Raw genomic sequence first — 12,629 nt, forward strand, 5'->3', positions numbered from 1 at the left:
GCATTATACCGACCTGCGCAAGGAGCTCATTAAATCAGACTGAACATTTTCAATACATTGGACATAATAAGCTGGTTACCTTCCAGCTACAACAGCCTTCATCAGGATCTAAGAAGACATTTTAAGACCTGGTCCTTCCATCTTCAGAGAACATATCTGGGGAGTTACCGTCCTCCTCACCTCTCTACTCGCTAAGCGTTGTTAGGAAGTGGATCTCAGGAAGTCTCTTATCTCGCTCACCACCGTTCCCAGGGTCAAGGTCTCTCCTCCTGGCTACAGCCCACTCAGAGTCCCTGGAACAGCCTGTTTCCCTCAGCCCTGCCTTGTCCCTGACTCCCTGTTTCCCTCAGCCCTGCCTTGTCCCTGACTTGTCCCTGCATTTAGTCCTGCCAGTATGCATTAGTCCTGTCAGTCTGCATTAGTCCTGTCAGTCTGCATTAGTCCTGTCAGTCCTGCCAGTATGCATTAGTCCTGTCAGTCTGCATTAGTCCTGTCAGTCTGCATTAGTCCTGTCAGTCCTGCCAGTATGCATTAGTCCTGTCAGTCTGCATTAGTCCTGTCAGTCCTGCCAGTATGCATTAGTCCTGTCAGTCTGCATTAGTCCTGTCAGTCTGCATTAGTCCTGTCAGTCCTGCCAGTATGCATTAGTCCTGTCAGTCTGCATTAGTCCTGTCAGTCTGTATTAGTCCTGTCAGTCCTGCCAGTATGCATTAGTCCTGTCAGTCTGCATTAGTCCTGTCAGTCTGCATTAGTCCTGTCAGTCCTGTCAGTCTGCATTAGTCCTGTCAGTCCTGCCAGTATGCATTAGTCCTGTCAGTCTGCATTAGTCCTGTCAGTCCTGCCAGTATGCATTAGTCCTGTCAGTCTGCATTAGTCCTGTCAGTCTGCATTAGTCCTGTCAGTCCTGCCAGTATGCATTAGTCCTGTCAGTCTGCATTAGTCCTGTCAGTCTGCATTAGTCCTGTCAGTCCTGCCAGTATGCATTAGTCCTGTCAGTCTGCATTAGTCCTGTCAGTCTGCATTAGTCCTGTCAGTCCTGCCAGTATGCATTAGTCCTGTCAGTCTGCATTAGTCATGTCAGTCTGCATTAGTCCTGTCAGTCTGCATTAGTCCTGTCAGTCCTGTCAGTCTGCATTAGTCCTGTCAGTCTGCATTAGTCCTGTCAGTCTGCATTAGTCCTGTCAGTCCTGTCAGTCTGCATTCGTCCTGTCAGTCTGCATTAGTCCTGCCAGTCTGCATTCGTCCTGTCAGTCTGCATTAGTCCTGCCAGTCTGCATTAGTCCTGCCAGTCTGCAGGAACCCTGTCTGCATTAGTCCTGCCAGTCTTCAGGAGGACTGCCAGTCTGCATTAGTCCTGCCAGTCTGCATTAGTCCTGCCAGTCTGCATTAGTCCTGCCAGTCTTCAGGAGGACTGCCAGTCTGCATTAGTCCTGCCAGTCTGCATTAGTCCTGCCAGTCTGCATTAGTCCTGCCAGTCTGCATTAGTCCTGCCAGTCTTCAGGAGGACTGCCAGTCTTCAGGAGGACTGCCAGTCTGCAGGAACCCTGTCTGCATTAGTCCTGCCAGTCTTCAGGAGGACTGCCAGTCTTCAGGAGGACTGCCAGTCTGCAGGAACCCTGTCTGCATTAGTCCTGCCAGTCTTCAGGAGGACTGCCAGTCTGCATTAGTCCTGCCAGTCTGCATTAGTCCTGCCAGTCTTCAGGAGGACTGCCAGTCTGCATTAGTCCTGCCAGTCTGCATTAGTCCTGCCAGTCTTCAGGAGGACTGCCTAGCCTCTGTTCCCCGCCTGTGTTGGGTTCAAACAGTATTTATTCTCTTCAGAATCCTATTTGAACCCTGAGGTCTGGTTGGATCAGCCAGCGTAGCGGGAGCTTGTCCCCTGCCCTGGCCTGGCAGGAGGGGAACAAACTAATTGCCAGACGGTCTTTCAGGCCCTCAGCCCCTACTGGGCTCTGCTGGTCTGGTCCAGGCTGGCAGAGTGACACCACGCTGTGATCCAACAATAGAACACACTCTGTCCCTAATGGAGCCCTGTCCTTTATGTTGTGCACTGCTACTGATCAGGGTGTGTGTGTGTGTGTGTGTGTGTGTGCGTGCGTGCCACTACATAGGGAACAGTTAGCCATTTGAGATACAAGCAGAACCTTATTGTCAAACTGCAACAGGAAGGAAAGGAACAGATGGACTGATCATGTGACACTCACCATGACCCCTGACTCCCGGCTCTACACTCTCTTCCATGGTGACTCACCCTGACCCCTGACCCCTGACCCCTGTCTAGTAGCTACACCTGGACATGGCATGATAGCATGACTAGTATGTCATGTTCACACATGTTGTTGAACACAGACAACAACAACAAAAAAACCTGTCCCCTTTCCCTTTCACTGTTTGTGTGTCCCAAAAGGCACCATATAATTTCCTAAATACTTTTGACCAAGGCCCAGTGTGCACTACATAGGGATTATGATGCCATTTGTGATGTAGCCTGTGGCCTAATGAGCTCTCAGCAGCAGGAAACGTTGGGCTTTTCAATGGAGAAGGGCCCGGCCATGAAGAGAAGACACCTGTGGTGTCTACTGGGCCACCTCTTTCTGCTTCAACACAGGGTCTGGGTGGTGTCTACTGGGCCACCTCTTTCTGCTCCAACACAGGGTCTGGGTGGTGTCTACTGGGCCACCTCTTTCTGCTTCAACACAGGGTCTGGGTGGTGTCTACTGGGCCACCTCTTTCTGCTTCAACACAGGGTCTGGGTGGTGTCTACTGGGCCACCTCTTTCTGCTTCAACACAGGGTCTGGGTGGTGTCTACTGGGCCGCCTCTTTCTGCTTCAACACAGGGTCTGGGTGGTGTCTACTGGGCCGCCTTTTTCTGCTTCAACACAGGGTCTGGGTGGTGTCTACTGGGCCAGCTCTTTCTGCTCCAACACAGGGTCTGGGTGGTGTCTACTGGGCCACCTCTTTCTGCTTCAACACAGGGTCTGGGTGGTGTCTACTGGGCCAGCTCTTTCTGCTCCAACACAGGGTCTGGGTGGTGTTTACTGGGCCACCTCTTTCTGCTCCAACACAGGGTCTGGGTGGTGTCTACTGGGCCACCTCTTTCTGCTTCAACACAGGGTCTGGGTGGTGTCTACTGGGCCGCCTCTTTCTGCTCCAACACAGGGTCTGGGTGGTGTTTACTGGGCCACCTCTTTCTGCTTCAACACAGGGTCTGGGTGGTGTCTACTGGGCCGCCTCTTTCTGCTCCAACACAGGGTCTGGGTGGTGTCTACTGGGCCGCCTCTTTCTGCTCCAACACAGGGTCTGGGTGGTGTCTACTGGGCCAGCTCTTTCTGCTCCAACACAGGGTCTGGGTGGTGTCTACTGGGCCGCCTCTTTCTGCTCCAACACAGGGTCTGGGTGGTGTCTACTGGGCCACCTCTTTCTGCTTCAACACAGGGTCTGGGTGGTGTCTACTGGGCCGCCTCTTTCTGCTCCAACACAGGGTCTGGGTGGTGTCTACTGGGCCACCTCTTTCTGCTTCAACACAGGGTCTGGGTGGTGTCTACTGGGCCACCTCTTTCTGCTTCAACACAGGGTCTGGGTGGTGTCTACTGGGCCACCTCTTTCTGCTTCAACACAGGGTCTGGGTGGTGTCTACTGGGCCACCTCTTTCTGCTTCAACACAGGGTCTGGGTGGTGTCTACTGGGCCACCTCTTTCTGCTTCAACACAGGGTCTGGGTGGTGTCTACTGGGCCACCTCTTTCTGCTTCAACACAGGGTCTGGGTGGTGTCTACTGGGCCACCTCTTTCTGCTTCAACACAGGGTCTGGGTGGTGTCTACTGGGCCACCTCTTTCTGCTTCAACACAGGGTCTGGGTGGTGTCTACTGGGCCACCTCTTTCTGCTTCAACACAGGGTCTGGGTGGTGTCTACTGGGCCACCTCTTTCTGCTCTTTCTGGTTATTTTGGTGGTAGGCAGTGTTGGGATAAGGTTATTTTGGTGGTAGGCAGTGTTGAGATAAGGTTATTTTGGTGGTAGGCAGTGTTGGGATAAGGTTATTTTGGTGGTAGACAGTGTTGGGATAAGGTTATTTTGGTGGTAGGCAGTGTTGGGATAAGGTTATTTTGGTGGTAGACAGTGTTGGGATAAGGTTATTTTGGTGGTAGGCAGTGTTGGGATAAGGTTATTTTGGTGGTAGGCAGTGTTGGGATAAGGTTATTTTGGTGGTAGGCAGTGTTGAGATAAGGTTATTTTGGTGGTAGGCAGTGTTGGGTTTTCTGTAATTTTGGTGGTAGACAGTGTTGGGATAAGGTTATTTTGGTGGTAGACAGTGTTGGGATAAGGTTATTTTGGTGGTAGACAGTGTTGGGATAAGGTTATTTTGGTGGTAGACAGTGTTGGGTTTTCTGTTATTTTGGTGGTAGACAGTGTTGGGTTTTCTGTTATTTTGGTGGTAGACAGTGTTGGGTTTTCTGTTATTTTGGTGGTAGGCAGTGTTGGGATAAGGTTATTTTGGTGGTAGGCAGTGTTGGGATAAGGTTATTTTGGTGGTAGACAGTGTTGGGATAAGGTTATTTTGGTGGTAGGCAGTGTTGGGATAAGGTTATTTTGGTGGTAGACAGTGTTGGGTTTTCTGTTATTTTGGTGGTAGACTGTGTCGGGTTTTCGCCAAACATAGCGGTGTTGCTTGTGCCCAAAAAGGTCCATTTGGGACATGATGCACGGTCCAGAGTATGGACTTCAGGTTCTTCAGGTTTGTCCAGGGGGTTTCTGACAAAGTTAAGACGGGCAGTTTGGTTGTTTTTTTTAACAGCAGAGCCTTTCTCCCTAGCAACCCTACCACGGGTGGCATTTTGATTCAGTGTTTTTAACAGCAGAGCCTTTCTCCCTAGCAACCCTACCACGGGTGGCATTTTGATTCAGTGTTTTTAACAGCAGAGCCTTTCTCCCTAGCAACCCTACCACGGGTGGCATTTTGATTCACTGTTTTTAACAGCAGAGCCTTTCTCCCTAGCAACCCTACCACGGGTGGCATTTTGATTCAGTGTTTTTAACAGCAGAGCCTTTCTCCCTAGCAACCCTACCACGGGTGGCATTTTGATTCAGTGTTTTTAACAGCAGAGCCTTTCTCCCTAGCAACCCTACCACGGGTGGCATTTTGATTCAGTGTTTTTAACAGCAGGGCCTTTCCTCCTAGCAACCCTACCACGGGTGGCATTTTGATTCAGTGTTCTCCTTATTGTTGAAGCACAGTTACCTGAGACGCAGCAAGGGAGGTCTGCACATCTCTAAGATGGTATCTTTTGGGTTGGCTTTTACCTGATTTATGATTGTTCCTGTGGCTCTTTGGGATACTTTGGAAGGGCGTCCACTTCTAGACCGAGTTGCTGTCATGTTAAATACTCTCCATTTGTAAATGATTAGCCTCGCTGTGGCGTGATGGAGATCAAATCATTTTGAGATGATTTTACAGCCTTCTCCCAGACTGATGTGTTCTCACTACCCTCGTCCTGATGTCCTCTGAGATCTCCCTTTCCTCTCTGTACGGTCTGCTTTGCATTCACCTGGACGGGTGACACTAAACTGAGCAGGTTTCTCTATTTATCAGAGTCCCGCCCCCCTAACCATCTCTCCTTTGATTGGTTCATTTGATACCCAATTATTGACCCACCTGATTCTACTTATTAACTACTTGATTTAACCCAATGCAACTCGAGGTTCACTTATCTTTTTGCATGAATTCATTTTTTAATGTTGTTTTTCTTACTACACTCATGATTTCACCTACACCAACATGGTATTGGTACATATAAACCTGTTATGTCAGATTAAAAAAGACTGGATCTGAGTAAATGAAGATTTCATGGTTAAAAACTAAATATAATAAATATAATAATAATAATAATAATAATAATAATAATAATAACATCTGTAAATTGCACAAGGGGTTCACATACCTTCCATCAGTACTGTATGTAGTTCCAGATCTGTCCACACTGAAGGGGTTGAGGAAGAACGACTACAGGGGTTCACATACCTTCCATCAGTACTGTATGTAGTTCCAGATCTGTCCACACTGAAGGGGTTGGGGCAGAACGGCTACAGGGGTTCACATACCTTCCATCAGCCCTGTATGTAGTTCCAGATCTGTCCACACTGAAGGGGTTGAGGAAGAACGGCTACAGGGGTTCACATACCTTCCATCAGTACTGTATGTAGTTCCAGATCTGTCCACACTGAAGGGGTTGAGGAAGAACGGCTACAGGGGTTCACATACCTTCCATCAGTACTGTATGTAGTTCCAGATCTGTCCACACTGAAGGGGTTGAGGAAGAACGACTACAGGGGTTCACATACCTTCCATCAGCACTGTATGTAGTTCCAGATCTGTCCACACTGAAGGGGTTGAGGAAGAACGACTACAGGGGTTCACATACCTTCCATCAGCCCTGTATGTAGTTCCAGATCTGTCCACACTGAAGGGGTTGGGGCAGAACGGCTACAGGGGTTCACATACCTTCCATCAGCCCTGTATGTAGTTCCAGATCTGTCCACACTGAAGGGGTTGGGGCAGAACGGCTACAGGGGTTCACATACCTTCCATCAGCCCTGTATGTAGTTCCAGATCTGTCCACACTGAAGGGGTTGAGGAAGAACGACTACAGGGGTTCACATACCTTCCATCAGCCCTGTATGTAGTTCCAGATCTGTCCACACTGAAGGGGTTGAGGAAGAACGACTACAGGGGTTCACATACCTTCCATCAGCCCTGTATGTAGTTCCAGATCTGTCCACACTGAAGGGGTTGGGGCAGAACGACTACAGGGGTTCACATACCTTCCATCAGCCCTGTATGTAGTTCCAGATCTGTCCACACTGAAGAGGTTGAGGAAGAACGACTACAGGGGTTCACATACCTTCCATCAGCCCTGTATGTAGTTCCAGATCTGTCCACACTGAAGGGGTTGAGGAAGAACGACTACAGGGGTTCACATACCTTCCATCAGCCCTGTATGTAGTTCCAGATCTGTCCACACTGAAGGGGTTGAGGAAGAACGACTACAGGGGTTCACATATCTTCCATCAGCACTGTATGTAGTTCCAGATCTGTCCACACTGAAGGGGTTGAGGAAGAACGACTACAGGGGTTCACATACCTTCCATCAGCCCTGTATGTAGTTCCAGATCTGTCCACACTGAAGGGGTTGAGGAAGAACGACTACAGGGTTTCACATACCTTCCATCAGCCCTGTATGTAGTTCCAGATCTGTCCACACTGAAGGGGTTGGGGCAGAACGGCTACAGGGGTTCACATACCTTCCATCAGCACTGTATGTAGTTCCAGATCTGTCCACACTGAAGGGGTTGGGGCAGAACGGCTACAGGGGTTCACATACCTTCCATCAGCCCTGTATGTAGTTCCAGATCTGTCCACACTGAAGGGGTTGGGGCAGAACGGCTACAGGGGTTCACATACCTTCCATCAGCCCTGTATGTAGTTCCAGATCTGTCCACACTGAAGGGGTTGGGGCAGAACGGCTACAGGGGTTCACATACCTTCCATCAGCCCTGTATGTAGTTCCAGATCTGTCCACACTGAAGGGGTTGGGGCAGAACGGCTACAGGGGGTTCACATACCTTCCATCAGCCCTGTATGTAGTTCCAGATCTGTACACACTGAAGGGGTTGGGGCAGAACGACTACAGGGGTTCACATACCTTCCATCAGCCCTGTATGTAGTTCCAGATCTGTCCACACTGAAGGGGTTGAGGAAGAACGACTACAGGGGTTCACATACCTTCCATCAGTACTGTATGTAGTTCCAGATCTGTCCACACTGAAGGGGTTGGGGCAGAACGACTACAGGGGTTCACATACCTTCCATCAGCCCTGTATGTAGTTCCAGATCTGTCCACACTGAAGGGGTTGAGGAAGAACGACTACAGGGGTTCACATACCTTCCATCAGCCCTGTATGTAGTTCCAGATCTGTCCACACTGAAGGGGTTGGGGCAGAACGGCTACAGGGGTTCACATACCTTCCATCAGTACTGTATGTAGTTCCAGATCTGTCCACACTGAAGGGGTTGAGGAAGAACGGCTACAGGGGTTCACATACCTTCCATCAGCACCGTATGTAGTTCCAGATCTGTCCACACTGAAGGGGTTGGGGCAGAACGGCTACAGGGGTTCACATACCTTCCATCAGCCCTGTATGTAGTTCCAGATCTGTCCACACTGAAGGGGTTGGGGCAGAACGGCTACAGGGGTTCACATACCTTCCATCAGCCCTGTATGTAGTTCCAGATCTGTCCACACTGAAGGGGTTGGGGCAGAACGACTACAGGGGTTCACATACCTTCCATCAGTACTGTATGTAGTTCCAGATCTGTCCACACTGAAGGGGTTGGGGCAGAACGGCTACAGGGGTTCACATACCTTCCATCAGCCCTGTATGTAGTTCCAGATCTGTCCACACTGAAGGGGTTGAGGAAGAACGACTACAGGGGTTCACATACCTTCCATCAGCCCTGTATGTAGTTCCAGATCTGTCCACACTGAAGGGGTTGGGGAAGAACGACTACAGGGGTTCACATACCTTCCATCAGCCCTGTATGTAGTTCCAGATCTGTCCACACTGAAGGGGTTGGGGCAGAACGGCTACAGGGGTTCACATACCTTCCATCAGCCCTGTATGTAGTTCCAGATCTGTCCACACTGAAGGGGTTGGGGCAGAACGGCTACAGGGGTTCACATACCTTCCATCAGCCCTGTATGTAGTTCCAGATCTGTCCACACTGAAGGGGTTGAGGAAGAACGACTACAGGGGTTCACATACCTTCCATCAGCACTGTATGTAGTTCCAGATCTGTCCACACTGAAGGGGTTGAGGAAGAACGACTACAGGGGTTCACATACCTTCCATCAGCACTGTATGTAGTTCCAGATCTGTCCACACTGAAGGGGTTGAGGAAGAACGACTACAGGGGTTCACATACCTTCCATCAGCCCTGTATGTAGTTCCAGATCTGTCCACACTGAAGGGGTTGAGGAAGAACGACTACAGGGGTTCACATACCTTCCATCAGCCCTGTATGTAGTTCCAGATCTGTCCACACTGAAGGGGTTGAGGAAGAACGACTACAGGGGGTCTCCTTTACAGCCACTCAGTTAGACCATACATACAAGGGATCACACTTCCAGTCTGTGATATATATATCAACTGTAACTGAGATTTCAGCATTGATAAATTCCCCCCCCTCAAAAAAACAACTTTTGCAGCTGGTTCGCCCACCCACTAAGCCTAGACACAGTGTCACGGTGTGTAATTGACTTTAAACCATGTGATTACTCTACCAGGCTCTACTGCCTGTCTACAGCTCCAGGTGCAGCTAGCTACCAGGTCGCTTCCAAAACATGGCATCCTATTCCCAACCCTACGGCTCCTGGTTAAATGTAGTGCACTATGTAGGGGAAAGGATGCCATTTGGGAAGCAGAGTCGACATCATTTTTCGAGCATCATATTCAAATCATCTATAAGTGACTTTGTTGAGCTTCACGATCAATTTGAGACACTTTCTGATGATTTGGACCTGGCGCACGGAAAAATGCTAATTATCGGTCGCGTGACTCGAATGGGATTTGTGCCACAAATGCTAAAACCGTTAGCATGTGGAAACAGTGCCAGGGAAACTCAACCAAAGCATGGTTCTCTGTCATACCTTGTCCATAGACTGCTTACAGGGGCAGGAAACCAATGTGACCTGTTGTCATTCAGGTGAACTATTCCTTCATTTGTTTTTTCCCTGTAATGATTTTGTGTCGATATTGATGAAAATGAAGCATGGGTTTATTCTAAGGAAAAACAATCTAGCTATTGTTTAGCTAACGTTGGCTAACGTTAGCATTCAACTAGCTAGCCTATTTTAAGTTAGTATGATGTGAATTTGAAAAGTTTATGTATATATTATGTCAATTGGACATTTCTCCCAATACCTCTACTTCAACTCTCATCAATAAGCTTTACCTCTCAATCTATACAATTCTGTTGATCTTTTTGCCTCCAGAACCCCCCCAAGCCCAGACCCTCTCTAGCTTCAGACCCCCTCAGACCCTCTCTAACCTCAGACTCTCTCTAACCGCAGACCCTCTCTGACCCCAGACCCTCTCTGACCTCAGACCCTCTCTTACACCAGACCCTCTCTAACCCCAGACCCTCTCTAACCCCAGACCCTCTCTAACCCCAGACCCTCTCTAACCCCAGACCCTCTCTGACCCCCTCTAACCCCAGACCCTCTCTAACCCCGGACCCCCTCAGACCCTCTCTAACCCCAGACCCTCTCTAACCCCAGGCCCTCAATAACCCCAGACCCCCTCAGACCCTCTCTAACCCCAGGCCTTCAATAACCCCAGACCCCCTCAGACCCTCTCTAACCCCAGGCCCTCAATAACCCCAGACCCTCTCTAACCCCAGGCCCACAATAACCCCAGACCCACTCAGACCCTCTCTGACCCCAGACCCTCTCTGACCCCAGACCCTCTCTAACCCCAGACCCTCTCTGACCCCAGACCCTCTCTAACCCCAGACCCTCTCTGACCCCAGACACTCTCTGACCCCCTCATACCCCAGACCCTCTCTAACCCCAGGCCCACAATAACCCCAGACCCACTCAGACCCTCTCTAACCCCAGGCCCTCTCTAACCCCAGACCCTCTCTGACCCCAGACCCTCTCTGACCCCAGACCCTCTCTAACCCCAGACCCTCTCTGACCCCAGACCCTCTCTGACCCCCTCATACCCCAGACCCTCTCTAACCCCAGACCCCCTCAGATCCTCTCTAACCCCAGACCCTCTCTAACCTCAGACCCTCTCTAACATCAGACCCTCTCTGACCTCAGAACCTCTCTAACCCCAGACCCTCTCTAACCTCAGATCCTCTAACCCCAGACCCCCTCAGACCCCCTCTAACCCCAGACCCTCTCTAACCCCAGACCCTCAATAACCTTATACCCTCTTTGACATCAGACCCTCTCTAACCTCAGACCCCCTCTAACCTCAGACCCTCAATAACCCCAGACCCCCTCAGACCCTCTCTAACATCAGATTGTCTCACCAATAGGTTTCAGCTGTCTTTGTGATGACTGAATGTAGACTACAAGCTGCAGTATGCAGGTGAGAGGAGTCCAGGACTCGGTACACTTCAAACCCCTCGTTGCTGTTATTCCATGTTATTACCTGATGTCATTACTATAGTACAGACACACATGAAGTACGGTGAGACTAATAACAAACATATCAGAATAGTAGGCCGAGTTGCTGTCATGTTAAATACTCTCCATGTGTAAATGATTAGCCTAACAAGTGAACTGATGGAGCTCAAATCATTTCGAGATGATTTTATAGCCTTCTCCCAGACTGATGTGTTCTCACTACCCTCCTCCTAATAACAAACATATCAGAATAGTAGCCTATTGGTCTTCAGACATTATGGCATTATGGTTTGATACATAGTTAATACACAGTTCATACATAGTCTAATGGTTAGAGCGTTGGACTAGCAACAAGAAAGGTTGTAAGATCGAATCCCCCGAGCTGACAAGGTAAAAAATCTGTCGTTCTGCCCCTGAACAAGGCAGTTAACCCACTGTTCCCCTGAACAAGGCAGTTAACCCACTGTTCCCCTGAACAAGGCAGTTAACCCACTGTTCCCCTGAACAAGGCAGTTAACCCACTGTTCCCCTGAACAAGGCAGTTAACCCACTGTTCCTAGGCCGTCATTGAAAATAAGAATGTGTTCTTAATTGACTTGCCTGGTTAAATGAATAAATAAATAACAAACAGACACGTTTAGTCGTGCATTAGCCTATCGTCAAAATTGATGGAAGCCAAACCAAAACTTCCCGAGTTTCTGAGAGAAAACGTTCAGCACTGAATAAAAACATCGTGGTTGCTTGAGCCTATCAATTTCAAAAGCTAATGTGTCCATAGTGTTTTAATGTAACATAACAAAAAGGCTTGAATAAATTGGGTGGGATACAAAGACACAGTTAACACCCAAATACAATTTCGAATCACTGCGTGAACTGAATGGGGGACTGAATTGGAGAGAGCGCCTCAAAACTTACCCTTTATAGAACCGAGAGAAGTGAGATATGTTTCCCAAAGCTTTTAAAGAACACGAACCAGTAGATATATCCTAAATGTTACGACACTGTCCTCGGGAATGACTAATAATCACGGATAAATCCAATAGTACGGGCGCAGCAACAGCGTTCAGTTCAGTCATGTGCTCATTCCTCACCGCGAGGTTCGCTCTGTGGTTGAAGTGTCCGTCCACCCGTTTCCATACGCGCAGCGCTTCACGCTACACCTCGAAGGTATGGTAGAGTACTGGACGCTCACACCCACCACTAAAAACTAGCATTGTTAACATTTCAAATAATAGGGCCTTTTTCTTCGACACAGCTTGAACTCAACTGCTATTTTGATTGGCATTCGTTCCATACAATAGGACCTAAATCATGCGTAATAACTTTCACAACGTGTTTTTTCTTGGTAGCCTATAACACAAAATAACATTTCATCCATTTGTGAGGTTTTTCTTTCATGTTGGATGTTTTAAGGTGCAGATGGGCACTCGAGAGACA

General features: G+C 49.0%; 1 protein-coding gene across 1 annotated transcript in view; it reads right to left on the reverse strand.

The window, feature by feature from the left end:
• LOC139384986 (tetraspanin-18B-like) overlaps positions 1-12,189 on the reverse strand; it is a 51,809-nt gene extending 39,620 nt beyond the window's left edge. Inside the window, exon 1 of the mRNA XM_071129948.1 lies at positions 12,108-12,189. The gene's annotated coding sequence lies outside the window, so the exon portion shown is untranslated. The remainder of the gene's footprint in view (positions 1-12,107) is intronic.
• Between the last annotated feature and the right edge of the window lie 440 nt (positions 12,190-12,629).

This window comes from Oncorhynchus clarkii, chromosome 26 (assembly GCF_045791955.1).
Source record: "Oncorhynchus clarkii lewisi isolate Uvic-CL-2024 chromosome 26, UVic_Ocla_1.0, whole genome shotgun sequence".
Lineage (NCBI taxonomy): Eukaryota > Metazoa > Chordata > Actinopteri > Salmoniformes > Salmonidae > Oncorhynchus > Oncorhynchus clarkii.